This window comes from Rhinolophus sinicus, chromosome 14, assembly GCF_057876585.1.
Source record: "Rhinolophus sinicus isolate RSI-liver-muscle chromosome 14, RSI-T2T, whole genome shotgun sequence".
In the NCBI taxonomy this organism is placed as follows: domain Eukaryota; kingdom Metazoa; phylum Chordata; class Mammalia; order Chiroptera; family Rhinolophidae; genus Rhinolophus; species Rhinolophus sinicus.
In genome coordinates this window covers 130,042,708-130,067,749 of record NC_142514.1, presented here as the reverse complement: position 1 = coordinate 130,067,749, position 25,042 = coordinate 130,042,708, and the positions used below count along the sequence as shown (strand labels likewise).

At 43.6% G+C, this 25,042-nt stretch overlaps 1 long non-coding RNA gene across 3 annotated transcripts in view; it reads left to right on the top strand.

Annotated features, from left to right (window-relative positions):
- The first annotated feature begins 226 nt into the window (after positions 1–226).
- LOC109451365 (uncharacterized) overlaps positions 227–25,042 on the top strand; it is a 63,654-nt gene continuing 38,838 nt past the window's right edge. Inside the window, exons 1-3 of one of the 3 annotated variants that reach the window (XR_016018728.1) lie at positions 235–705; positions 4,262–4,442; positions 5,462–7,725. This is a non-coding gene — a long non-coding RNA (uncharacterized LOC109451365). Of the gene's footprint in view, positions 706–4,261; positions 7,726–25,042 lie in introns of those variants that run through there. The other 2 variants (XR_016018727.1, XR_012497450.2) reach the window with 2 other exon arrangements.

The window sequence follows — 25,042 nt, the reverse complement described above, 5'->3', positions numbered from 1 at the left end:
TCCACATGTTCCATCCTGGTTCTGGAGACAGGAAGCCCTGGGATAAGGAGAATAGCCTGAAGGAGATGCTGCCTGGGAAAGGTCAAAGCACCAAACAAGTAAAATAAATTACTACTGTCACTTTAAAAATGCCAATGACATTAGAGGTTTTCATTAAGGTTATAGTCATCACCACTACTTCATTTATTTATTCACTCATGTGTTTATCCAGGAAACATTTATAGAGAGCTTACTGTGTTCCAGGCCTTGTGCGAGGTGCTGGGACTCTGAAAGAGTCCCCAAGTGCATAGGGTCATCAGGAGACAGTAGAAAGAAGCTCTTCCAACATAATCAGACAAAAGCTCTGATGCTAGTGAGTTCCTGCCACGTGCAACAATAAGCTGTCCCTGCAAGGTGAGGGTCCTGTCAGAGGCACGGATGGAGGTGATTGTGCCGGCTGGGAGTCAGGAAATACCTCCTCCAATGTACAAGCCAGAAAATGTCTTTGAGAAGTCCAGCTCCTCCCTCCCTGTATAGGGAAGGAAACCACGGACCTGAGTTATAAAACAGATGAACTACGAATCAAGACTGCATATCATTTAACTGTCAGCTGAACAACACTATAACAAATACCCCAGGAGTTTAGGGAGAGGAGCGTCTCTGTGAGTCAAAAAGGCTTCCTGGAAGACATGGGACTTACATTGGGCTTTCCTAAAAAAATAAGAGGTAGGTGTGTGTGTGTGTGTGTGTGTGTGTGTGTCCAAAGGGGAGACACCTGGTTTTTAGATATTGATCAAATTGTTCCTTAAAGCTGTCTAAGTTTCTTTTATCTGGTTAATCACCAAGTCCTTCAGATCTGCAATTTTTCGTTTGGGAAGATCTGCTACCAGATGTGACATGATTTTTTGCACAGGCTTTAGAGTCAGACAGACCTGGGGTCAAATCCAAGCTCTGCCATTTTCTAACGATGTGACCTCAGTTTCCTCATCTGTTAAATGAGGATAATACTATCTACCATATGATTGCTATGAGTATAAATAAAAGAATGCATGAAAAACATGTAGTATAGGGCCAGACACTCAGGATACACCTAGCATGGATCCTTAAATGTTGTACTAATTACCTAACTGCATAGACCCTATGACATTTACAGTGTACCCTACATTCACTCAGTTTCCATTAATTCTTTCATCGAACAGTGAGACACAGTGCCAAGTGCTCTGCTGGATGCTGGACACAACCATGCACCAAACATTGTGGGGACAGAGTCCCAGAGAGCAGTTTCCAGGCTCTTGGCCTCACATGGAAAGGCACTGGCTCAGTTATTAGATGGCCATCAGCTGTTACCAGTTAGCCATTAGCCACTAACATACCTGCCGTGGCTATGCTAGGGGGTTGGTTGGTTGGTTGGTTGGTTGGTTGGTTGGTTGGTTGGTTGGTTGGTTGGTTGGTAGAGAAGAGAAGCACGGATTGCAGTTAGCAAGGGGTTTGTTGGTTGGCAGAGAAGCGGTCGGCGGATTATGGCTAGCAAGTGGGGTTAGCAAGCGTGGATGGCTGATTGCGGATCGTGTGGATCCTACTTCCTGTGTCTCGCCCGGCCACTAGGGAGACCGGAGTGCAGGAAGACCCCTCATTGGGGTATTGTCGGATGTTTGCTTTTGTGTCTCGACCAGCTGCCATCGAGAACATAGTGGTATGACTCCCCTATTTATGGCACCATTGTTCCTTGTTGGCCTCACCATATTCTGCCTTCTTATGTGGGGAGAGGGAGCTGAGACCTTGCATTGCAAACATGCTCCCCACCAGCTCAAGGTAGTCAAGGGATTGCCAGACATGCAAACACATGCTTGCAGTACAATGTGAGGTGCACTGTTAATGGAGATGGGTAGTGGCTATTAGTGGTCAGCTCTGGGTGGGCTATGGACTTAAAGGACCATGCCAGGGCCTGTGGGGCCAGATCTCACCAGGGAGCAGCCTCTGTGGAGACCCAGCTGGAAGATGCTCCCACCAGCCAGTCATTACCACCTCTTAACAGCACTAAGCTTGCTCTATATGACCTACAATATAATTTCCATTTAATAGCAGAATACTCTGAATAGAAAAGAAAGTTCTCTCTTACTAGTCCAGCATCCAGCAGAAACTGCAAGCAGTCGTAAAACTGTATCTGAGCTTCAGCTTCAGAAAATTTTCCTGACTCCTCCTTCCTTCCATTGTGTTGACTGCCTGTGGTAGCAAGCATCCAAGATGGCTCCCAATGATCCCCACCTCTGCAATTCACACTCTTGTGTATTCCCCTCCTGCGTTGTACCATGGTTGGTCTTTGTGACCAACAGAAAATGGCAAAAATGGTAGCAGGGCACTTCTAAGATTAGGTTATAATTTGGGTGCTTTCTCTCACACACTGTCTCTCTTGGATGACTTGCTTTGGGGAAAGTCATGACTTGAGCAGACCCATCCTCAAGTTGAAGCATCCTGCCAACAGCCATGTGACTGAGCTTGGAAATGGATTCTCCAGCCCTTGTCCAGTCTGCAGAGACTACAGCCCTGACCAATAGCTTGTCCCCAGGAAAGACCCTGAGCCAGAACTACCTGGCTAAATCATTCCCGGATTCCTGACTCTCAGTGTATATGTGAGACTATAAGTGCTATACAGTTTTGGGGTATTTGTTTTACAACAATAGATAACTAATACAGTGCCCCTCCTCTGTGCTTCGAGACTTCTGCTCCTTCCCTGTCATGGCACTTACCACACTGTGTTGTAATTACCTGTTTACATGTCTGTCTCCTCCTAAGACTGTGAGCTTAATGGAGATCTTGTTTTAGTGTCTTTGTATCCTCATCACCTGGCACATGCCTGGCCTACCATCAGAACACTTTGTTAAATGAGTAGCTTCCATTCGTATGGCACATTAGAATTGACAGAACAGTAGTGCATTCATTCTCTCATATAGTCTTCATGGGAACACCAGGATGTAAGTTCTAATATCATCCCCATTCAACAGATGAGGAAATTGAGACACAGTGACTCACTTAAACATCCCATAGCCAGTAATTAATAAAATCAGATCTCAAACCCACATCAGCCATTTCCTGGTTTGTGCTCCTCCTCCACACCAAACTGCTCTTCATGTAGCTTGGGTGGTGGGAGGGCAGGATGAGAATAGGAGAAAAACTAACTTGCAGCATGGGATGCTGTCCAATCATGATGGAGCGCCATAGAAAGGGACAAGAATGTGGCTCGTTTACAGATAGGCCAGATCTCTCAGCCCACATTCAATATTTCATTTAATCCTTACAAAATCCTAAGATAAATCAGTCATTTGTGTTCCCACTTTACACAGGAGAAAACCAAGTCAAGATCTCACAGATGTTAAGGAGCAGAGCTGGGACTCGAGCAAATGTATTCAAATTCCTAGTTCTAGGCTCTTTTTGTAAAACTCAAACCATTTCCTTTTCCCAGTATTTGACAACTGGGTTTAGAGCCCAGATAAAATTCCTGATTCCAGCTGGAGCACACAGGACAAGATATCACGGTCTCAGACAATGATCAGATGTGACTAATGAAAGGATTCTACCTGGAGGGCTGTGTCCCAGCCACCTCACCCTCTCTGGCTGAGCTCCAGTCACTAATTCACAGGCAAAAGGTCAAAGGTTTCACAACATCCTTTTTATCAATAAAAGGAAATATGCTGTTGTGCTTAGAGTCAGTTTGCACATCTTTAAAATGGGGGGAAACATTACACTGATGACTAAATGCAATGATGTGTGTAAAATGGCTGGTCCATAACAGGTATTCACGAGGACGTAACTACTCTTCTCCCCTCTCGCTTGCTCTTATATTCCTATGTCTTTTATATTCTTGTGTTACATTCTCTTAAATGTCCTGACATTTTTCAAGACAAGAAGACACATCCTTTTGTGAGCCTCTCTTCTTCCCATAAGCTGAAGGCTTAGCAGTGGCAGTGGAAAGCAGAAGGAGAAGAGGAAATTTCTGAGGGCTCTGTGCAGTCTCCAGCCTGAAGGGAGCTCGCAGTGGGATTTCTGCTTTATATCAGCTGCGCGGTGGGGCAGGAAGACCTCCATCCTTAGAGGGCAGGTATCATGCTGAGGAGAAGAAGCCCCAGCTGTTCTGCGGGCCCTAACGGAATGTGGCTCAAGGCTGCCTGACGCCTTGCTGGGTTGGATAAACTTGGCCTGTTCACTTCCATCCAACAGACCTTTCACCTTGAGGGCCCAGTGACCAGAAAAACAACCCAGAAGCCAATAATTTCTCATTCTCTAGGGATCCAGGGAGCAGACAGTTTCTGGGCTGGACATCAGGGACAAACCGATGAGCTGTGAGACGGCCTCTGTGCTGAGGACTCCATCTGATCCCAGGAAGTGGAGCACCGGCTCCATGTATTAGAAGACACAGCTTCCTGCCAGGAAAAGGATCTGGGCTTTGTCTCTATGTGCGCCAGCATGTAGGTGGGGCTGTCTGGAGTTTCACGAATGGGCTGTGGAGATGGCCAGCCCCAGCTGCAAGTCAGTTAGCCTGGCTCTTGCGGTCCGAGGCAATGCCGTTCAGAGCAATTACATACCAAGTGAGGACGTACCATGTCAGGCCTTTGAGGAAGCAGGTGATGTGGAAAGGCCATGGCTTTGAAGTCTGCAAGGCTTCGGTGTAAATCCTAGCTCCACCATCTACTAATTATGACTTGGGAAAGATATTTAACCTCTTTGGGCCTCAGTCTCTTTATCTGGAAAGTAACAGTATGCAGGGCTGAGATAAGGATTAAATGAAATTATTGTGTAAAAAAGTGTATAGAATAGTCCCCGATGCTTATCAGTGCTCAAAAACCCAATCTTTATTTTTAGTTTCACAGGAAGATGGAGGAGAGGTGAGTAATAGCCACAGTTAGGGAGACAGTACATGTAAAATTTCATGCAACTTTGAGGTTTTTTTTCAGCCAGCATATATTAAAGAAACTCCTAAGTGCTAGCAACTAGAGGGGAGATACAAGGACAATGGCCCCTGACCTAGAGGAACTCAGAGTTTTGCAACTGAGATGGATGAGTAAGCAAATAATTTCTGTCAGGGTTATAAGTGGTCTGAGACAAACAAGTTAAAATGCTTTGGGAGCAGAGTAGAGGAGGTGCTTACATTCTCTGCAAGAGTTAGAAGAGCCTTGCTGAGAAAGCAACTCTTGGGCTCCATTGGCTGAGTCTTAAGAGATGAACAAACCAGAGCTTACAGGTGAAATGGGGGTGGACGATCACTGCTGACGTCAGAGACAGCCTGTGGAGAAAACACAGGCATAAAACAGCTTGGTTAGGGGAAGGAGGACCATGGAGTAACTGAATATAAAGGATATGATAAAGGATCAATCAGCCTGGAGGGATACTAAAAATTCCTTGATTGTTTGCTAAGAAGTTGGGACTTCGTTCTGGAGGCATCAAAGGGGTTTTCAAGCCAAAAACACGATGATTAATTTGTTTTCAGGAAAGGTAACTGGATGGAGGATGGAGTGCCAAGGAGAAAGACTGGTGGCGGGGACACTGGAAGCATCCAGAGATAACAGGCTCATCTGGGTTACATAATCAGGAAGCTGGTGGGGCATCAGGAAGGGAGGCTAGACCTCCTGGCTCCTCGATTAGATTGCTCTTACTTCCACATCTTTGAAACCTGCCTACTAAGCAAACCTTGACCTAAAATTATAGTGCTCATATGAGCAGGAAAATAAAGCACACAAAATTACAACTAGGTTTAAACTGGACCGAGGCACCTGCTTTTTATCCATGGTTTGCCACAGAATTAAAATATGTTTAGCATTTTTCTGAGCATCCACTCCCTGAGGTCTGTATTCCGAAGGTGAATGCGAATCCTTACTGATTTGGGCCAACCATTCATCCAATTGTTCAGTCAATCCATATATCCACAGAACCACGGAACCATCCATCCACCCACAGAAATGTATTAGCAGATACTATGTTCTAATCTGGCTACATCCTGAGGATATAGGGAAGGAGGGTAATCTCTGCCCTCAGAAAGAGAGCTCACAGACTCATGGAGTGGAAGAGAGAAAAGTCAATAGACAGGGACAGTCATATGTGATGAGTGCCAATCCAATGGGAGGGATATGCTAATTGCTATAGGAGCTTAAAGCAGGCATACTCAATAGTCTGAACCATCTTGAAAGGAGGGGACACTTGTGCCAAGCTTTGAAGGTCAAAGAAGAGGTTCTCTAAGAAGAAGGAAGAGCATATGCTATTTGGGGTTACAGTGCAGTGGTGAGTGGTTAGAATTCGAGAATACAACAGTCTTCCTAGTCCTGAAGCCAAACACTTGCTTTGTGTATTTTACTTACATAAACCACATTAATTTAGATTTAATTTATGGCTTCCCTCTGTCATATCACTGTGCAAGACTAAGCCAATACCCACTTTCCTCAAAATTACCAAGTTGGCAAAGTTTGCTTGACATTTTCTGACCTCTTTCAGTGCCTGTCGCAGGGCACCTCCACCTCTGGCCTCAATGCCCTACGCTGTTCTTCCAAAACCCAAGAGCCAACTTCAGTCCCTCCTGGGAAGTTGTCCAGGTTCCCAGTCTTTGTCCATTCTTGCTCACTTCCCTGTCAAGTCTTAGCTTGTGGGTCAAATTCTGCCCAGCTTTTTGATGGCTTTACTTTGTTCATAACTACATTACTTTGTTCATAACCAGTAGCGAGCTTAAAGCTTTAGCTTGTCACAAGTGTCTGTACTCAACATTTTCTTTTCTTAATCTTACTTGTCTTCTGTGAGATGCATCACTTCATCCCTCCACTCGAGATTTTTAGTGACATCTTGTTCTCTGAAATCACCTCCTACCTCTCTAGCAGCCCCACAGGTAAAGCTCTATCATGATGCTTGTCAAGTACACAGAGTTTTAACCATCTCCCTATTTTGGTCTTCACACCAGACAAAAAACTCTGTATCCTACTCAGTTTTTCTCTCTCCAGTTCCTCCACATAGTGGCAACAATAAACATATGATGAGGGGCAGCCGGTTAGCTCAGTGGGTTTGAGAGCAGTGCTCTTAACAACAAGGTTGCCGGTTCGATCCCCACATGGGCCAGTGTGAGCTGCACCCTCCACAACTAGATTGAAACAACTACTTGATTTGGAGCTGAGGGGTCCTGGAAAAACACACTTAAAATAAATAAAAGTTTAAAATCAATCAATCAATCAATAAACAAACAAACATATGATGAAGGAAGGAAGAAAAGAAGGAAGAGACTGAAGTCTGGAAAAAACTTCCGCCAGTGGAATGCCACTCCAGAGGTAGGAGTGGCAAGTGTAGGAGACAGGTTGGAGAACCAATGTGTGAGCCCTTCAGTACCCCTCTCTGCGACAGGCCAGTGTTTACTTTGCCTGTGTCTAAGGTGTGTTGAGAAGACAAGTGTTGCTCCTGAGACAGGGAAAAGGCAGGATCTCATACTTTAATTTCTTTGAGCCCTGTCTGGCCTAATTTCTCCAGGCCCACTTCTGTGGGCCTGTGCTACTTTGTATGGTTTTTATTCATGAACTAGCAACTATTAGTGACACACCAGGAGCTGATAGTATACTTGACCTCAATTATGTTTTAACATTAACGCTGTGAAATTTCACAGAAGAGAAGAACTAAATTGAAGTTAATACTCACGAAAAAGAAGATGAGTAGTCCCTGGTTTATTATTAGAAAAATCCTGGCCTCCGGTCTGATTTTTCTTTTTTTTTTTTTTTGTAATAAGATCCAAAAATACTAAAAAGTCTGACTGACTAGCCACATAAGGCATATGCTGAGAGTCCTCAGCCAAAGCCAAATACGAGAAAAGTCAAACAGTGTATAGAAAACAAATAAATGAATCACAGTGTTGGGTAAATTGCTGTTTGGCACCAATCCATGAAAGCAGACCAAGAAGTGTCTCTGCAAAGATGTGGGAAATATCTGTGGAAAATATCTCCGAAACAGATCTGAATTTGACCTGAAATCTTGTCTACACCTGAACTTTGTCCTGCAGGAATAATCCATCATGTTTTCCTTTAGTACATATTCGTTCACCAATGGCTCCTGGGTGAGGCTGCTCCCTGCAGAGTGACCTGTGCACTGCAGTGGCCTTGCTCCTCGTTATGCATGGGCGGCTGCAGCCAGGTTGACCCACAACCATGGCAAGAAAAGGTGATAGAATCTTTTGGAGCAGTGGCATGGGGCCAGGATTAGGAGCTGGGCGCCCTGGGTCAAGTAACGGGACACCACAGGCAGCGTTCGCTAAAAAGCCCCATCCCTACCACATGCATTAGCATGCAACTGACTACAGACTGTTTAGTCTAATGTCCAACTTGACATTTAATTACCATAAGTTGCTTGAATTCATGGAAACGTTTATTTCATGGTTAAAGTCATCTTGTGACTATTAGGGATGAAAAAGGAGGTAGGACTTAGGCTCAGTGTTCCAAAATCTGTCAGATAACTGGTTTGGTGTGCTAGGCTCTAGGTACAACAGGCGTTACAAAGACAAAACAAAGCAGGCACAAAGCCTCCTGCTCTCAAGGAATGTAGAGTCTAGGAGGAACCATAAGGCAGGAATATTATATCTGTAAAATAAGGTGGAAGGAGAGGAGTGATAATGATAGCTGGCGTTTATTAAACCCTCACTGTGGGCAAGGCACTATTCCAAGTGCTTTACATTTATTGGCTTGTTTAAACCTAACAAAAACCTTAGGAGGCAAGTACTCCCATTAGCTCCATTTTACAGATGAGGAAACTGAGGCATGGAGAGGTTTATAACTTGCGCAGAATCACAGCTAAGGGGCCAATAGGGATTTGAACTCAAGCAGACCCTGGGTGCCTGACCACTGTGCTATTCTGCCTGCCAGGGACCATCTGAGAGGTACACATCAAAAGTGTTCTGGGAGCTCAGCTGAGGGAGATATTCACTGCACCTAAAGAGAAAAATTACCCACACTTTGTGGAGAGGTGACATTTGCACTAAGCCTTGAAGGATGGGAAGGATTTGGACATACAAATGTTGACAGTGAGACTGGAGGAAGAATTCAGAGAAAAGGAGAGAAGTGTTTCCTGATTAAGAGCGGTGTTACTGAAACAGGAAGCAGTAAACACATAGGATCTAAGGAAACAGTCCATATCAGTCTGGCTGTATTAGAGTGTGCGAAAGTGAAGTAGTGGGGAAAAGGCTAGGGGGGTAACCTACAGCTGGACCTGACCGGTTAGCACATGAAGATGATCTTTATTAACCTGTTCCCAGGACTTTGCCAAACTGATCAACTTATCACCAAAAACTACTCTCAGAGAGAAGCTTTGACAATACAACGAACAAATGAGAACACACACACACACACACACACAAAAGTTGCATTCGCCCCAAGGACCAGAAAGTGCACAGGCACTCAAATTCTGGTTCCAGTTTTCTGCTTGTCAGCTACGACTATCCTTACAGATGCTGCAGGTCAAACCATTAGATAAATAAGTGCAAACATTATGTTGATGGTAGTCAGATTCTTGGCAATAATCCTTGATGATCATGAAGCATCCTAGAGATTCTTTAGAAATAACTGGGGTTCGGCTTACTCTTACTGCTACAGCCAGCTATGTAAGTATTAGGTTGGTGCAAAAGTAATTGTGGTTTAAAAGGTTAAAAAATTGCAAAAACTGCAATCACTTTTGCACCAACCTAATACTATGTAATTAGAGTACAAAATAAATCTATATATTTATTTTAGAATTGGTAGGATCTTTAGAAACTATGTCATCTATTATTTTGCAGAGGAAGCCCCAAAAAGCTAAAAAGGTTAAAGGGACTTACTTGAAGTCATCCAGCAAACTAACAGAAAAATCACTTTTGAACACAAAATATTTGGAAAGTAACACAAATGTTTTTACTGCACATTATAAAATCTGCGTGTGGATGTGTTCAACGTTTGGCTCTTCCACCATTCATCCATGAGTCTTTAAATTGTAGTTAAAACACAATATCCAAAGAGGAGGCATTTTAATATGTTGCACACAAATTTTTTGATGCTGAGAAAGTGAGCTTTAAAAAACTACACCAGGCTACAAAATAATTCAGTAGAATTATTAAAATTAGCAATAGCTGACACAGCTCAAATACTTGCACAGCGGCAAGCATTGTGCTGAGCACTTAAAACGCGTTACCTCATATCAATAGGACAACAACCCTCACAATGTACTACTATTATCCCCATTTTATGGTTGAGGAACCTTAAAGAGATTTAGTCACTTGCTCAAGTTTACACAGCTAGTGAGTACCAGTCTGGACTCAGACCCAGGGCCACCTGACACCAAATTCTGTGTTATTAACGATTACAACGCATGACCTCCTTAGCTAAGAGTGAGCGAAACTTACCTTTTTTACCAGGAAATATTCAGTATCCAGACAAGGTGTAGAAACAAGAAGGCTTAATTGTTAAGAATTTTTATCCTTACTGAAAGCCTCTAGGTATATAATACTTGTTCCAGGACTTCCTATCCGTGTGTTACAACCAACCAGCTTTGCTGCACTTTGCTGGGAAGACAGATGCCCTGTCTGTCTTGGTTTATCACACAGCCAGAGCGTCAGTGACTCTTAGTGGCTACTAGCAGCGTGTGGCCAGCCCAATGCCTGATCACCAAACAGCTACCTTGCCAAGAGTGAAACCTGCTTGGTTAACCTGGGACCCTGGGCAGGAGTCTAGGGCCTTCTGTCCCACCTGGCCCACCTGTCATCCCACTGAGCACAGGCCCCACTGACTACCTTTAAGAAGTGGCCTTTGGGTCCCCTGCTTCCTCCCTGCCCTCACTGCCACTGCCCTTCTTTAGACCTCCATCAGTCATCTCTTGCCAAGCCTGCTCTAGAAATTCCCTATGTGCTCGTGTATCTAACCTGACACCTTCCAATCCATCCTTCCTCTACTGCCAGAATGATCTCTCTAAAACAAATCATGTCAACCCTCTACTCTGATCTCTTTGGTGGCTTCGTGATGCCTACAAAATAGAACTCACACTCCTAAGCACGGCATTTAATATCCTTCACAATTTGACCTTTCCTTACTTTCTGGGACCCAACAAATTTTTGGCGAATTAGTGAATGCTCTCCTGTTTAGATACCCTTTTAGCATGCATTCCCTCCCCTTGTTATTCAATAATCAAAATGACTAAGTGTCCACAATGGGTTGAATTTTTAACAATCACTATTTTTTCACAGGATAATGGACCCAGTTATGGACCTAGAATCTAGAGACACGGGTTTAGGTGCAATTCTGGCCCTTTCTCTGTGGCTTTGTGCAAGTCATTTCCCTCCTCTGGGCCTCAGTTTCTCCATCTGTATAAAAGAAGGTAGATCTAAATGACCTTTAAGACTCTTACAGGCCATGTCTATACTGGTTCCTTATACTGGATTTCTATTGAGAGAAGAACGTTAGTCCCTCACCAGCCAAAGATATGTGTCCCACAGCTAATTCCTGAGCTCAGCAGACTGGAGACATCCTTGCTTTACCCACCCTCACCACTTCAGCACTGTCTCTTGGAATTTCCTGACTGGCCCTGCCCTGAATCACAGCACTGGTTTACATCTTCAATGTAATAGACCCTGGAGCTGAGACAATGGAGCTCTTAGAGACTTCAACTATGATCTCATCTTCTGACCAACATTTTTGTTGGCCTGTAATGGCTCAGCCCTGACCAGAAAAAAGGAAAATGAAAAACCCCTAGGAAGTACTGGTTCTGAGTCAGCATGTTCTAGGTCTGGAATTGAAGCTGGAACTTGTGTGGACTGGTAGGGACCTTGCAGGCTCCAGTAGGAGAGAGAAATAGCCAGGCAATCCCAGAAGAAACAATCCTGAGGGCAAAGAGACTTCAGAAGGTGGAAGGCAGCAAGGCTGGTATGAGGGAGAACTCCTTTATTGAGAACCTTCTGTGTACCAGGCACTTTCAATCTGGGCTACTACCTGGATAATACCTGGACTTTGCAAGGCAGGTATTATCCGATTTCTAAAGCTCAGAGAGAGAAACTCACTTTTCCAAATCCCATGACTAGTAAGTAGCTGTGGGGTTCAAAGCTTGGTCTCCAAAGACTTGTATTCTTTCCTTCACTCACCCCGAGAAGCACCTGGGAGAAACGAAGGAAATCTTGGGAGTAAAGCCAGATGCTCAGGGAATACTCACCGGATGGTTATTTCAAGAAACTGGGCAAACTACTAATGGGATAATATTGAGTCCAAAACCACCAGCACTAACTATGAGAGAGCTAGAATTACAGTCACAACACTAAGTAGCTCTAGGCCATAAATAAATGTTGTCCTTTGTGAGCACACAAAGTGATATTAATTCCTTGAACATCAACGTGACTAATACACTGGGTGTGGCACCGGGCATCTTGTCCACACAGCTGTCTGGGTCGGCTAATCTGGGGCTTGAGTCTCCAGCTGCCGTCTGCCCAGAGGCAGGCTGCACTCTAATCTCCTGGCCTCACAGTTAGCTTGACATTTTTGCTGAGTCTGACTCACTCGCTCCCAGCCTCAATTGTTCTGTGCCAATGCAGACTTCTTTTACAGTTGGCCTACTTAGAAACACAGGATGTTAGTGTTGGAAGGGAACTAACTTAAAGTCACCTGGTATAAACCCCTCATGTTACAAATGCGAAAACGGGTCCCAGATAAGGTTTGATGATGTCTGGGCTCGAGTGGATTTAGGTGTGAGGCATGATGGACCCTCAGCAACACAGGCCTATCAGGCAGAAGGAGGAAGCTGAGGTTAAGCAGTACTGTAGCTGGCAATACTGACTCCCCTGCAGGATTATTGGAGCCATGGGGGCAGGGGGTTGTAGGGAGCAGACCCAGCCTCCTGGTAGAATGGGTTGGAATAGGGAAGCAGTGTCAGAATTTCAGCCAAGCAGTCAGGAGTTCAGGGCAGGGCTGCTGTCCCACCTGGGAAATGTGGGGCTGGGCAGGGGAATCAGGCTGAGGGTCAGTTGTGAGGGCTGGACCGACATGTCCAAGAAGGCAATGACAAAAGTCATAATTCGAGATATTAGTGCAGAGTTTACCAGAGGCATAATAGAGCCCAGATTCGTGGCCGCACACCCCACGCCTGCCCGTGGTGGGCTGTGGCTGAGGCACTCCTTGCCCTCTTCGGGAAGGCTCCGTCTTGCAGCTGGACGGAGCAAGCAAGTCTAGATCATATCCGGGCAGCCAGTGACGACAGCACTGAAGTATTCCATCCATCCCGCCTCCCAAATGTGTCTGGAACGTTCCTTTCCTCCGTTTCTGTTGTCGTCACCCTGAGCGCTGCTCATCACCCACACAAATTATTGCCGCAAATTTTTGGTTCATCTCTCACCCTTTGCCTGTACTAACACATTCTTCTCATTGTCACCAGACTGATGTTTCTATGTGACGTGAAGATGTCACTTGCTTTCTATAAATACTGGATAGCTTACCATTGCTTAGCAGCCTTTCTCGACTGGGCTTCCTTGGGAGAATCTAACCCTACAGAAAATGATTCGAGTGAGTATTGTCCCAATTCTTTCCAGGACGGTACATAGCTGGTGCCATGCTAGGTATACAGGGGAGACATTGATTTGCATAATGGATGCCTTAAGTCAAGAGGACTTAAGGCCTAAATGTCTAAGCTTGGCATACTAGGTCCCACACGACGTCAGCCCACCCTCGCTCTGGCCTCATCTCCTGCCCTCCCTACCACATATCCAATGCTCTGGCCACACCAAACTCTTCCCATTTCTTCATGCTATTTTTTTTCACGTCTTAATGTTCTTCCTTCTACCTGGCCTCCTTATTGGTCTTGTAAACTCTTAGTCATCTTTCAAGGCCTAGCTCAGACGTTACCACCTCTCTGAAGTGGTGTCCTGCAACCTTTGAAGTTGATTCAATTGTTCCTTCCTCTATGTGCCCATATTATTTGTGTGTGTGTGCCACTGTATATAGCACATCATTCATAGTTGGAGGTTTACTTATCTGTGTGACCTACAAAATTTTGAGCACAGCAGACAACATCCTCTCTGCCTCCCCTGACCTGAATAGATGTTTATCAAACTGAATGGCCCAAAGCTTCCTGGATAATCAGAAACAATGCTAATTCTGGAACACAGGACTCTAGATTTTTAGTCCAGCGTTATTTGGGTTTCTACATGACAACAACTAGATCAAACATGAAATACGCCAGTGTCAGAAATGCAGGTGTGTGTGATGACAGCATGCGCTGGGAGAATCCCGCCTGATTAATTACTGACAGAGTGAGGAAGTAAGAGCAGGTAGGCCCGACTGGGAAGGGAGAATGGAGCCAGAAATATGGCTCCTAAGGTATAGGAGTAGACTCCATCAGGAGTATGCATAAGACCAACTTTATAATTTCTCCAGGAAACAAGAAAAGGAAAAGAAGGAGAAATAGGTGGTGGTGGAGTTAAGAGAAGGACATCTGAGTATACCGCAAGAACTGATGTCTGAAATGACTCATCAAAGCTGAAATCTGATAATGAAAAGAACTTACATTTGCATAGTTCAGAATATTGTCATACGTAATCTCATTTAATTCTCAGAATAACCATGTGGCAGGGGTGGGGTTGGGATTGGGGTAGAAGTTGTGTGTCTGTCTGTCTGTCTGTGTGGTATTGTTACCGTCCTTCCTTTACAGAGAAGATGATTAAGGCTCAGAGAGGAGAAGTGACATCAAACACCCACTGTCCCTAAGTGATGCCACTGGAACTAGAAAGCAGGCCTGCCTGTCTCTGGGTCCAGAGCCACATTCACTTTATCAGAGAACAGGAAGGCAGTTCCTCTGGTCTCAAAGCTGAAGGCCTTGATAAAATCCAATAGAATGACATGTAGAGGTTGTTCTGAGCTATGACTCAGAGGGACTCTCCATAAACTCAGGACTTTTCTAGGCTGTTGTAAAATGAAGCTAAAAAGCCATTAGTCAGCTGACTTGTGGGGAGTAGCTGATATAGAGCAATTCTTGGCTTGAACTGGGAAAAGTATAACTTGTCTAAAGAATCTGGGGCAGGAGTTTGTTTTTTATCTGCCTGTGGGTCCAGGAGATCTATGGGACAACAAATGAGTACCAGGCGGCTGCACTTTTTGGTCAGCTTAGGAGAGAGAATGTGTCTGGAAGACGGAGTGGAAGAACTGGGACCACAAGAGGTCGCTCAATTTGTCCTCTCCGTCTCATATTTATCCATGAACATTTTTTTTTTTAACTTTTATTTATTTTTAAGTGTGTTTTTCCAGGATCCATCAGCTCCAAGTCAAGTAGTTGTTTCAATCTAGCTGTGGAGGGCGCAGCTTACAGTGGCCCATGTGGGGCTCGAACCAGCAAACTTGTTGTTAAGAGCACCCACACTCTAACCAACTGACCTAACCAGCCTCCCCTGTCCATGAACTTTTAAAACTGAGACTTTAGAATATAAATACCACTGACCAGGTTCCGCAAAAAAGTCCTCCTATTGTCATTTATCGTCTTTGGTATGCGTTTCCTGTTGCCCCAACAAAAAATCCTGAGGGACACATAGTTGGTTTAAATAACTTTGGACCCCCCCCCTCAGTCTAGTGCTCTGAATATATACAACAAATTTCAGGAAATGACCTTTTGATTGCAATAAAAATTTCAAGTTTGTTAAAAAACAACATCTTTTATATGACTCTGCAGATGAAATTCCTTGATTTCTTTTCCTCTCCTTCAAAAGTTACCTAGATAGATTTTTTTAGTCCTTATTTATTCATTTATACTAGTATTTGTGGGGCCCACTGTGAGCTAGGTGCTATTATATGTTAGGCCCTCTGCTAGGTGCTGGGTACCTAGCAGTAAACAAGAGATGGCCCACCCTCACAGAGGTTAGAGCTTAAGGTGAATAGACGGGCACGGTTGAAAGAGACTACAGAGACTATGTAATTCGGCTGCCTTATTTTAACAGTGAGAAAACGAGGGCCCAGAGAAGGGTAGTACCTCAGTGAAGGTTATACAGTTAATCCATGGCAAAGCCAGATAAAGAAAATAGTTCTACTTTTCAATTAAGAGCCTCATCTGGAGTTATCCAGAAGGCCAAGAAAAGCATTATCTCCCTTCCCTTCTGTCCCAACTCAGTAAATCTCTTTCTTGGCTTCTTGATTACTGGAGAAAGTAAATGTTTTCCTACCCTGTCTTTTCTGGAACTAAGCATGGTCTGTTAGTAATAAACCAGAGTTTCCTCATTCTCTGGAACTCTATCTTCTGTGTCCTTTGTAAACTCCTCTCTCCACAGAGGCTGTCTCAGTCTTGTAACCACAGCTCAAGGACCAGGAAAATCATGCTGCCTAAGTCTTATTTTTTTCACAGGAAGCAGAAGATGTTACCTCGCTGTCAGAAAATACCATGAAGTTCTGTTTCACTGTTGTCTAAAAGATTTATGCTGGGCGGCCGGATGGCTCAGTTGGTTAGAGCGCGAGCTGTCAACAACAAGGTTGCGGGTTCAATTCCCCGCATGGGATGGTGGGCTGTGCCTCCGGCAACTAAAGATTGAAAATGGCAACTGGACTTGGAGCTGAGCTGCACCTTCCACAACTAGATTGAAGGATGATTTGGAGCTCATGGGCCCTGGAGAAACACACTGTTCCCCATTGTAAAAAAATTTTAAAAAAACAAACAAAAAGATTTATGCTGTAAGAAATACTGGCAATATTTGTATTAGTGTTCTCCAGAGAAACAGTACCAATAGGAGAGAGAGAGAGAGAGAGAGAGAGAGAGAGAGAGAGAGAGAGAGATTGATTTTCAAGAATTGGCTCATGTAATTATGGAGGCTGGCAAATCCAAAATCTTCAGGATAGGCCAGCAGCCTGGAAACCCAGGGAAGAGCCAGTATTGCAGTTCATCTGCCGGCAGAATTCCCTCTCGGTAGGATATGATCAGTCTTTTGTTCTATTCAGGACTTCGACTGGTTGGACAAGGCCCACAACAGGGAGGGCAATCTGTTTCACTCAAAGTCCACCAATTTAAATGTTAATCTCATCCAGAAATACCCTCACAGAAACATCCAGAATAATGTTTGACCAAATATCTGGACACCATAGTCCAGCCAAGTTAACACATAAAATTAACCATCACAATACTATAAGTTGAAATTTTTACAACCCCAAGAATCATATCAGAATTCTGAAGTAGCTGCATGAGTGTCAGTTGCTGGGAGAACATGTCTATAAAGGCCTCATGATACTACAGACCAGCATCGGGGGAGAAGGAAGAAAAACTGGCAGAGATGGCAAAACCATCAGGTGGACAGAAATAGTACAATCGGAAAAGACCATCTGAAGAGGGGTTTATTTTAGCAAACCTAGAGACTCCCTAGCCCTAATCCTTTTCCTACTGTTCTGTTTCATAGATGAAAAGGAGGAAAATCCAGACACCAAAGAGCAGATAAGGGAGGAGGAGACACTGCCTTGCTCCTCCTTCAGATACGCTTGTGGGCCAGAGTTCTAACAAGCAGACTGTTGGGGTTGGCATATTTCCCCTCCTGACTCTCTGTGTGGGTCACCTTGACACTTGGCTTCACACCTAGGGAACTAAAGCCCTCTATAACTGCATGAGCCAATTCCACGGCTGTAGAAGAAGGTCTGTCAGGGCTCTAACCCTTAATGAAGCAGCAGCAGTCTTAGAGCTAAGAACACACCTCATGAAGGGCTTCGCACAGGGAGACTCCTGTGTACATTCAGCGTCTCTTGTGCCAGACACTCATCCAGGTTCTGGCAATGCAGCAGTGGACAAAACCCACGAAAATCTCTGCTGTCCTGGAGTTTACACTCTACCAGGGTAGACAGGCCATGCACAACTAAGTGAACTATAACAAAGAGTGTGCTAATGAAAACTGCTACAGAAAGAAAGAAAGCCAGGAAGAGGCATAGAAAATGCTGGGGGATAGGTGTTGCTATTTCAGATCAGCTGGCTAAGGAAGACCTCACTGAGAAAGTGACATTTGAGTCAAGATCAGAAGGAAGTGAGAGGGTGAGCAATGCAGACATCTGGAGAAAGAGCATTCCAGGCAGAAGAACATTTTTGTGAGTTGAATTGTATCCCACAAAAGATATATTGAAGTCCTGATTTCTGGTACCTGTAAAATATGCCCTTATTTGGAGATAGGGACTTTTCAGATGTAATGCAGTTAAGACAAGGTCATTCGGGTGGGCCCCAATCCAATATGTATGAGTGATATCCTTATAAGGGGACACAGAGACACAGCTATACTGGGACACTGCCATGTAATGGCAGAGTCAGAGATGGGAGTAATGAGCTACAAACCAAAGAACACCAAGGATTGATGGCCACCATCACAAGCTAGGGAGAGGCAAGGAAGGCTTCTTGCCGATGGGATTCAGAGGGAGCATGGCCCTGCCGACACCTTGATTTTTGAATTTTGGTCTCCAGCACTGTTAGACGACATGTGTCTGTTGTTTTGAGACACCCAGTGTGTAGTATTTTATTACAGCAGCCCTAGAAAAGGTGTATTTGTGCGTTCTTTACATCAGCCCTGATCTCCCATGAGCACATCTCTGAAATGACTAATCTCTTTTACGTGTGTGTGATTTAGCACATGCTACCCTCTTTGCCTGGGTATATGCCCCTCTCCCCACATTTATCTCCTTATAATGCCTACCTACCTATCCAGCCTCCACCCAGGTTTACCTCCTATAGGAAGCCATCCCTATTCTCTTTTCTTCCTCTTGTGTTACACACACACACACACACACACACACACACACACACACACACTGGGGACTTGCGAGGAGAGCACCTAATCTAGGCATGCTTCTCAATCTCATTGCGTATCACCCAGAACTGTGATTATTTGCTTTCTCACATGCCTTCATTAGATTGTGAACGTCTCTGCAGCAGGGGCGGCATCTTTTATTTCTGTGTTTTTGGTGTCTCACCTAGTGCTCATCTCAAAAACTGTACAATTATTTTTTTTTTTTTAAATAAGTGAATGGAAACAAACCTTTGAAGTAGGGTTATTATCACAATTTTTCAGTAGAGGAAACAGGCTCAAAATGAACTGGCTCTGGTCTAGGTTACTCAACTAGTACATGACAGAAAAGGAACGCAAAATTTATCATTTGGCTTCAAAGTTGGACATTTCTTCTGTAACCTCGCAGCAATGAGGATTTTTGTGCTAGAGATGCCCGATTTCCTGGAGAGTAAAACGGGAATCAAAACTACTTGTTTTCCAGGACGGTTGTGGGGATGACCTGAGATGGGCCTTGCCACGTGCCATCGCTCAGCGGTTCGTGGGTGCTGTAACTGCAGGTTTGCGGCTGTTCTGTGCAAGACTGGTGATGATAAGGACGCCTCTCTATTCTTCCTCTTTGGACCTAAGGGGTTTCATCCAGTGGCCAAGCAGATCACATGAAGGAAATGTCTTCCAGGAGAGAAGGGGCCCATAGGTTTGCCAAAAATGTGATAATCGTATTAGGGTGAGGAGGGAGTGGATAATGAAGTTTATCTTGAGCTCTGAGCCCCTTTCAAAGCCTGACTCCATGGAGTTGAGGGTGGGTTTCCAATCTCACAAGAATGATTTCAAAAGCAGCACTCCTAGCACTAGGGATGTTTTCCTCTGCCCATTATGAAAAGGAAACGATTTACCCAGATGCAGGCCTGGCCAGGCTCCCTCCTCTATCAAGATCAGGACTCAGAGCTCGGAAGGGTAGAAGACAGCACATCTAATAAGCAGCTGTTTTCACATATTGTTTCTCACAGCATTCAGAAATGTGTGCGATATGACAGGTTGAATAGTATTCCTGGAGTAACACTGTGTCCTTTCAAGATAATAAGCATGATATTTAAGGGAGATTTGCTACAGGCTGAAGCACTTTAGTAAATGGGGCAGATGTGAAAATGCTATGTGGTTTGGAACAGACACTAAATTATGTGAAGTATGAATTTAGGTCTCCTTTCTGAAATTCCTGGTGTACAATTTATTAGTCTCTTCTTACTTACAAACCTTGGACTTCTCGGTAAATTCTTATCGTTCATTCATTACACTACTACATATTAAATACTTACCATATGCCAGGCACTGCGAAGAGTGTATATCAGATCTCGATTCTGATTCTGAAGAAAAGAGAGGTGATTGTTTTGTAAAAATTCAGAGGGCTTCTCCCTTGAAACAGTATTTGTGAGGAAGTGAGAATGTCTCCTCCATCTGCATCTAGAGAAAGTAATTTCATGTAGAATGGCTCAGTTCCGGTGTTCACTGGGCTCATCATCTCATCTGGGGGTAGCTCAGGATTGGGAAGGATAGAGCAGCAGAATACGTTGCTATGGTAACTTGGCATTAACACACCTTGGCTCCTTTGTGCCGCCCCCAAATTACCTTTATAACTAGTGTACGTTTCCAGAACATGGAAAGCTTTTCTTAATTTCCACACAGCCAGTTGCAAGGCATTTTCCCAGGCACACAGACAAAGGGAGGGTCCTTTCTGTTTGAGGCTGAGACTATGCTGATGCTGCTTCCTAAGCCACAAGTATAGAATCAAGACTCAGACTATCTTATTCTTTTATGGCAGATTTCACTTTCGAATCCCTTTCACACATGTTATCTCACTTTTTATGGCCACATTTTAAAAAATCGCATGCTGAAGCAATCCAGAAGGGCAAGAAAATGAATGCACTAAACACTTATGCCTTAAAATAACCATGTGAGGTAGGAACTAATATTCCTATTGTTCAAACGGAAGAACGAAGGTTCAGAGGGTTTCCATGATGTGCCCAACCAAGGTCACATAATTAGAAATGGCAAGAGGAGGAATGGAATCAGGCCTTTAGAGTCCATATTTTTGGGTGTCTTTCTGTTATATCTCCACTGACTCCCACTCCCTTCCAGTCTTTGTTATTTTATAAAAATACAGATGTGTACAAATGAGCAGCAAGTTTGTACTTTGCTTTTTAAGAAAACAGCTCTATTGAATTATTATATATATATATATATATATTTCATAAAATTCACCCATTGTAAACATATAGTTCAATGATTTAAAAGAAAACTTTTCTAACAGCTTTATTGAGATATAATTCATATACTACACAATTTACCCATTTAAAGTGTACAGTGCAATGGTTTTAAGCATATCCACCGTGTTATGCAACCATCACCACAGTCAATTTGGGAACAATTTTATCACCTCAAAAAGAAACCCTCTACTTCCAAATCTTCCCATTCTCCCACCCCTCACCTTAAATGCTAAGCAACCACTAATCTACTCTCTGTTCCTATAGATTTGCCTCTTCTAGATACTTCGTATATATGATATCATATACTGTGTGGTCTTTTGTGACTAGCTTCTGGCATTTCGCATAATGTTTTCAGGGTCCATCCATGCTGAAGCCTGTAATAGCGTTCCATTCCTTTTTATGGCCAAATAATATTCCATTGCATGGTTATGCCACCTTTTGTTTATCCACTCATCATTCAATGGACATTTGGGTTGTGTCCCCCTTTTGGCTATCATGAGTTATGCTGCTATGAATATGCATGTACAAGTTTTTGTGTGAACATAGGTTTTGATGTGAAATTGCTGGCTGAAATGGTAATTCTATCTCTGACCCTTTGGGGAATAACCAGACTGCTTCCAACATGGCTGCACCATTTTACATTCCCGCCAACAGTAGATGAGGGTTCCAGTTTCTCCACACCTTTGCCAACACTTGGTTACTTGGCTTTTTTTTTCATTTAACATTATTTCATTTAACCATTATTCCACATGGTTATCATTTTTAATGGTTACACAGTGTTTCAAAGCAATTTAAATATTACTTTAAAGCTGAAGGTTTGTATTGTTTCCAGTGTTATGCTGTTATAAGTCGTGGGACTAGGATCTGTACCACTTACTATTTTCTATTTTCTTCCTTTAGCTTATTTCCTTGAGGTATGTTCCAAAGTGGAACAAAGGGCACACACAGCTCTTGTTACTGCTCCCCAGGTTACTTTGCAGAGGTTCATTGTGTGCAAAATGCCCCCTACAAAGCTTGTGCTTGACTATATCCCCACAGACTCTGCCAACATGAGGCTTTATTGCTTTATTCATGTGCACTAATAATACAGGTATAAAGTAGAACCTTGGTTGTTCCAATTTGCATTTCTTTAATGTTGGTAAAATTACCATATATTAACAGCCATCACTCGGTCTAACTGAATCACTCATCCAAAGAGGTAAGGAAGAGCAGGAGAATCCAGGGGTCCAAGCAAAGGGTAGCAGATGGAGCTTAAAGGAATTCCCTGGGTTTGGGTACCATAGTTTCAGTTATGTTTCATAGGGTGGTTGTAGCCTCAGCCATGATGACGAGACTGCTGCTAAACTGCTGGACTGATGTAGACACCTCCTTTTTCAAACTCTCCCCTCGTGTGGCACCACTCCTGGTTCTGCTCCTCTCTCTCTCTCTGACCACATGTCCTCAATCTCCTTTGAGAGTGTCTATTCCTTTGCCTGCCTCTTAGAGCTTGGTATTCCTCAGGATTTCATTCTTGGGATCCTTCTTTTTTTACTTAACACTTTGGGGGATCTTATCCACGCCCATGGCAGCAATGACGATAAATGCTGAAAACTCCCAATAGTTATGTCTGGCCTAGACTTCTCTGCTGAATTCCAGATACACATATCTAATTTCCTACTGGACATCCTCATTTGAATGGCCTCTCGTCCCCTCAAGCCTAGTGTTTCCTCCTCCTACTACCCCATCGACCCAATCGCCAAGCCAGAGACCTGAAAGTCATTCCAAACCCCTTCCTCACCCTACATATTCCTAAATGTCTCTCTTTGTTTAGTACATCTTCTTCTCTCCAAAGCCATACTGCTAATTTGATTCATGTGTTCATCATTTCTCCTAATAATTTTGGAAGTATTACATGTCTCAGTTGGGGTTTGATTGGTTGTAACTTTGTCACTTTCAGAAGGAAAAGAAAGATTTATTGAATGGATACGTGCATGAAATGAAAGGAGCTTTTACTATAGCAAGGCGGGCTCCAGGGCAGCTCCAGGGACCTCAGCAGAAAGCAGGTTGCCCAGGAGAAGGACCTTCTCTCGAGGGTCCACTAGGAAAGTGACTTGATCCAACAGTGCTCGGCCTCTGCATCTCTCAGTTCAAAATACTAAATTTCTCAAGAGTCTGAGACCAATGAAGATCAAGAAAGCAGAGAGGCTGAGTCACGTGATGGAAACACAGCTGCCGGATGATGACCTTCATGCAGGAGAGGTATTTATCAGAGAAAAAGAGAGGGCGTGATATGGACAGTCTTTCTAGGATTGTCCACTATATTGTCATAATTTCTGAACTGGTCCCCCAACCTCTAGTCTTACCCTCCACCAACCCTCTTCTGCCAGAATGATGTCCCAAAATATAAGTCCGAGAGAAAAGAGAAGTAGTGGAAAAAGAACAGGCATGAGATACGCATTCAGGTCGTACTAAGTCTGGGACTTTAAGGGATAATAACTACCATCTATTTGAGTCCCTACTCTTTGCCAACACTGTGTAAGCACTTTATATATATTATTTCTACTCCCTGTGACAGCTCTGCAAAGTGGATATCATAATTACCATGCAAAAGAGGAAACTAGGGCTCAGGAGGAATTAATAAACTTGCCCTGGGGTCCATGACTGGTAAGTGGAGAATCTACCATCTGACTCAAGGTATATTACTGGGCTATGCTCCCTCTTTGAGATGCCAGTTTCTTTATGTGTAAAATGCAGATAGCCTTTATTTATCAAGATTGATGTTAGGATTAGGCAGGACTGGCTACATAATTTGTGGGGCCCAGGGCAAAATGAAAATGCAGAAAGGCCCCTTGTTAAATAATTATTATAATCATGGTCACCCCAATAAATTTAATTTAAAAAAATAGTCATACACACACACGAGGAACTGCAATGAAATCTTGGAATTTTTAGAGTTGTTATTGTTAATGGCATAGGCAAAGTATGGAACTATTAAGGGTGTATTATACGAAAATAAAAATTAGTAAATATATATAAAAAAGAGAGAGTTTCAAGACAGCAACAGCAGAGCATTAAACCTAGTGCAGGACCGTCCTGAGCATCGGGCCTTGCAGGCTGTAATCCCATGAAGTTGGTGCTGGAATTAGGGTTAACATATATAACATACTTTGTACAGAAGAGATGTTCATTAAATTGAAGCTATAATGATTGTGTTAGTTTCCTATTGCTGCTATAACAAATTACTATAAACTCAGTAACTTAAAAGAACACAAATTTATTGTCTCATAGTTCTGGAGGTCAAAAATCTAAAAGGAGTCTCATGGGGCTAATACCAAAATGTCAGCAGGGCCACGTGCCTTCTGGAGGTTCTAAGGGAAAATCCATTTCCCTTTTCCAGCTTCTAGAGGCTGCCTGCATCCTTTGGCTCATGGCCCCTTCCTTCATCTTCAAAGGCAGCCATGTAGTTATGTTCCTATCTCTCTCTCACTTTCTGATCTCTGCTTCCCTTGGCACATTTCCTTCTCTGAATGACTGCTTGCCTTCCTCTTAGAAGGACCCTTGTGATTACGTTGGTCCCACCTAGATAATCCAGAAAATGTCCCCATCTCAAGATCCTTACTTAGTCACACCTGCAAAGCCCCCTTTGCCATGTAAGGTAGCATATTCCCAGGTTCCAGGAATTAGGACTTGAACATCTTTGGAGAACCATTATTCAGCCTACGTAGTAACAGTGTGATGACGATGATGATGATGATACTCTCCTTCTTTAATCATTCAGCGATTTCAGGATAAAGTCCAAACTCTTTTGCAGGACATGGCTGGCCTATTGTGATCTGACCCATGCCTATCTTTGCAGTTTCAATTCTTTCTGCTCCCCCACATTCACTACTCACTCCAGTAACATTGAACCACTTATAACTCTTCATCTGCAACCTGCTGTCACTTGCTGACCACCTCTTTCCTACTGTAATTGCTGCACAAAATATGCTCTCCCATTTCCCCCTTCAGCATCCTTTTTCTTTTTCAATTCTTTTTTTGAGTATAGTTGGTATACAACGTTATATTTGTTACATTAGTTTCAGGA